Source organism: Mercenaria mercenaria, chromosome 14 (genome assembly GCF_021730395.1).
Source record: "Mercenaria mercenaria strain notata chromosome 14, MADL_Memer_1, whole genome shotgun sequence".
In the NCBI taxonomy this organism is placed as follows: Eukaryota; Metazoa; Mollusca; class Bivalvia; order Venerida; family Veneridae; genus Mercenaria; species Mercenaria mercenaria.
The window spans coordinates 28,942,103-28,946,741 of NC_069374.1; the positions used below are offsets into that span (position 1 = coordinate 28,942,103).

Genomic DNA, 4,639 nt, shown 5'->3' on the forward strand with positions numbered 1-4,639 from the left:
CAGTGAGGTCATTATAAATCTTCTGTCTCTTGCTGTGTCCAGGTTGATAACATTTAAGTACTCAAAAGTTAGACCAAAATGCAACAAAGGCCATCATTTCATACACTAAGGGTCTGACAGCATCTGAAGTGAGAACACCTGTCATGTAAAAGGTTTTAGGGAATGAGTGTTCAAAGTGTCCAGATCTGTCGGTGCATTCTTGGTCTATATTCACAGTAGTGTCATTCTGTTTCACGAAAAATTTGATTAATTATAAAATGAAAGAGATGGTTTAATTACTGTCTGCATGCAAGTTTGTGCTCTGTGAAAATCCTGGTAGAATTTGTCTGCCATGCATGTTCTTACTATCTGAAATTCATGAATCTGTTTCAATGTCTGCTGTGAAAATTTGTGTACACTGACTTTACAAAAAATCCCTACCTACCCTACCTACCTACCTACCTACCTACCCACTCCTAAAAAACTGGGTCGGAGCACTGCAAAAACATTTTTTAATTATGGCCTTACCTGTTTGTAATATTTAATCTGTCGTGGCATGTGATGACAGCATTAAGTCCATTATCGTCAGAAGTCTTATTGTCTCTTACAAAAAGCATTATTGATTAGTATTGTTTTTATTACGACGCTCATACGTTTTTGGCACCACTAGCTGAGTTTGGTAAATGTGTGTCACAAGTCTACATGACGAAATTTCATCTCACACGTTTCAAGTTTTCCCCCAATGCTTATGATTTTTACTTCAGCTTCTATTTAACAAATAATCACGGCCTTCGAGTTGTTTATCGTCTGATTAACAACGGTTCAGAGTTCAGATGCGTAGGAATTGAACCACGAGGGCGTTAGCCTGAGTGGTTAAATACTGAAGCATCTGAATGATGAACCGTGGTAAATAAGACGATAAATCACAAGAAGGCCTTGATATTTTTCATTCTGACATGCTTATTGATATATTTTAATAAATATTATACTGGACTATATTTCCGCGAGGAGTAATGTATCGGACGTCATGCGGCGATTTGACGTCATAATTGACGTCATAATGCTCTCTTACCGGTCCGCGCGTCAACCGTTGTTTATCGCAGAATATACAGAGCTTGATTTTCTTCTTTGTTTAACTGGAAATCAAATCGAGCCATGTTAGACTCATGTTTAATTCATTATTTGCCTTCATTTTTCTCATTCTTTAATTGATATGTATCTACCTGAATATGATTTTTGTATAATTGTTGACATGAAAGGAGTATTTATTTATAAGCTGGACATATTCAGGGATAGAAAGTATTGGGTGCATAGTCCTTTGTATCATGACTATGATTTGATTAAATATCATAGTGCCTTTGAGATAATTGAACGTTAGTGTATATTGAGTGATAATTCATAAACGTTGTCATAATAACAGCTAGTGTTAAAGTCTTTCTGAGTGGTTTTGCGAATAATGAAAATTAAGTTGACTTTCTAATCGTTCAAAGGCGGTGCCCTATTGTGTTTTTTATTTGTTCATTTTGTCCTTTGTGTGAGTGTGTGTTTGTGTGTGTGCGCGCGCGAGCGCGCGCGCGTGTGTGTGTGTGTGGGTGTGTGGGTCGTGTGCGCGTCCGCGTGCTGGGGCTACGTTGGAGGAGGCTGCGTTTTGAGAACATGGCTTTCCCTGTTTGATATTCATCCTTTTTACTGAATTTACTCAGTGTTGATATAGTGATGAATTTCCACAGCGTTTTTGCTGATAATCTGATATCTATAATGTAATTTATTCTGTTATGAGTAGAGGTTATCTTTATTGTTATGGGAAGGTGTATAATATTTGATAACTAAATCCTGTATCTAAAGGTATACAACATTTCCCTAACCTACCTCGATACAATGTTGACAAAATCGTAAGTATTATTTTAGACGATTTGCTCAGCGTCAATTATCCCAGTGCATGACTTTACTTAGAGTACTAGGTGTCACATTTATATCATTACATAATTCTGTTGAGTTAAAAGCGCAAACCAAATTCCAAATATTCCCAGAGCTCAAGTTTTGCTCTTTACTTATACGATTATGACATTTACCGTGTTAAACTATTGAACCATTGCCATGCGTGCTCAACAGAATAATAAGCTTTTGTCATTTGATGTCAATGATATCAGGTCGAGGCTGATATTGGATAGAAGTGGGAGAGGTTTACCGAAACTACAACACAATCTACTATTTCATTTCATGCAATTTATTTTTCAAAGAAATTATGAACATGAAATTTTAGTTCAGACGAAACCCAAAAGTTTTAAAGGCTGACCAAATCAAGTTGCAACCATTGGACTTCATTCCTGAAAATGAAAAGAAAACTTAAATATCAAATTTATTGTGTTACTGAATCAGTAGTATTTTATCTTTTTGTAGTTAATGCAAGCAATGATGGCATATTGAAATATTGATAACATAAGAAATTAGAAATTATGTTTGAAAGCAAATGAAACCTGTTATAACAATTTGTAAATTGATGATGAAAATTTTAACTAATTCTCTGAACATATAAGCCTCACAAATGAGTAAGTGTATTATGTCCTGAAATGATAAGAAGCATGTAAAGCACAGACAGAAGAAAACAAGACTAGAATGATATAATATATTATTATATTGTTGCATTATACAAAAAAAAATCATGGTCATTTTCAAAGATGAGCTTCAATTTCATTTGGCAATGCACTAACCTTATTAGCCATAATATCGTCGTCTGCAGCAAAGAGTTCTATAACCACAGCGTCCCCATTGGTATTCACCATAGTAACACCTATGTCTACATCTACACCTTCTACCACCGCCATGACCCTGAGCTGGAAAAATAGAGGATATTTAAAGAATTTGCAGAGTCTATATTTCCTCAAGTTTTAACAGATATATCATTCAGATTTTGTGAACAAGTAAAATAATATAAAATGTCTGAAACTTTTGCAAATAAACAAATTTAGTATGTATTTATTTTCATATCTACATCATTGTTATCGTCTCTGTTTAAAAATGGATGTAACTGTATTGAGGCTATGCCTTTAAACAAATATGTTCAAGTCAGTTTTGTTTAATATATCGAGGGGTGAATGCGAAAGAGTTCTAAGTGCATATAAATAAAGAAGCTCTTAGAACTCTTTCGCATTCACCCCTCGATATGTTCTACAGTATATATTTATTATTAAACTGTCTTACAAGCTTTACTTTTTCCATTTAAATAACATGTTTTAACCCTCGCTGTTTCGTGCATTGAATATTTTCATGTCATTTTATTGATGCGTTTTTGCTCTGATCGATTTTAATATAAAAGCACGTTCTATAGCTGGCTTTTGTTGCTAATGCCTTGTTCATGAAATGTTCTTTTGCGATAATTTTTAATTCAAATAATTGTATAGATTAAAAATATTCTAAGTTCCGAAGTAATTCAAATTCCCTTAATTTGCCTATCATTTAGCTACTATAACAATGTTTCGGGTATAACAAACACATGATATAATAGAAACGTCTTTGACGTCAATGTCGGCATTTTATGAAATAAGCGTTTTTATAAGTATTTGATTTGAAAAAAAACATTTATCAAAGTTATCAATTTAGACATTCAAAATATTACATGATTACTAAAAATACTCTTATATAAATAAAGGTTTGCTCAAATGTAATACTTTGTCTGACATTATAGTGATAGTTATGAGTAGAGGTAGTGATAGTGATTCTGGTGCAATTTTGCATTGCCTTTACTTATTTGCAAAAGGTAACTTTGACCGTTCTATAGTTGAACATGTTGAACATACATAATGTAGCATTAGGTTTTGTATATGATGTTTCCCTATGCTCAGTAAAACATTTATAAATCCATCAGAGGATAAAAATTAGGTATTACATTTCTTTTTGTATTAGTGTTTAAAAATATGTAATTTTCTGTATTTGATTCAATTAAAACGAAAATAAATATTAAAGATACAAACAAAGCATTGCAAATGATATTTTTGAGAACTCTTAATAAAAGTAATTGGTATTGTTTTGTAGTATTTAGCTAATTATGTAATCATATGTATTATGTGATGACTTTATGAAAATAAATTATTAAAGAATACATTGCAATTTATGTATTTTACTAATTATATATCTGTAATCATTTTTCTTGTAAATCCCAATATGATAATGAATTAAGGGTATTCGAAACATGAGATACAGAATAGTACTACAAAATTTATTAATCATTTTTAAATTGAATGTACTTTGAAAAAGAATAGTTTTAGAAGAAATAAAACTGCTAAATTGATAAAGATCCTTTAGGTCAACCCTTATCACGATTGATTCTGCGTATGCGACCAGTGCAGATCTTGATCAGCCTGCACATTCTAGTAGTCTGATCAAGATCTGCACTGGTCTTTATTCCGTCAGTATCTCCTTGGTAAGCACCCTTTTTAACAGTTAATGTCACTGTCCAAATTTAACGATTGACACGTTTATTATAGAAATTCAGCAGGGTAAGGGTCGAACAAAATAAGAAGCGGACTTACCTTCAGCAACCTCAGGAACGATAACCATGGTGACACAACTCACCAGGAGTAACACCAACATTAACTTGTTCATAATGGAAGATTTGTATAAATCTGCTGAATGACTTTTAGAATACGGAGTTACTCCAGAA

At 32.9% G+C, this 4,639-nt stretch overlaps 1 long non-coding RNA gene across 1 annotated transcript; it reads right to left on the reverse strand.

The window, feature by feature from the left end:
* Positions 1 to 2,185: 2,185 nt before the first annotated feature.
* Positions 2,186 to 4,639, reverse strand: LOC123527649 (uncharacterized). Its single transcript, XR_006681788.1, has 3 exons — positions 4,509 to 4,639; positions 2,691 to 2,813; positions 2,186 to 2,306 (listed from the first exon to the last, which is right to left on the reverse strand). It is a non-coding gene; the product is annotated as an uncharacterized LOC123527649 (long non-coding RNA).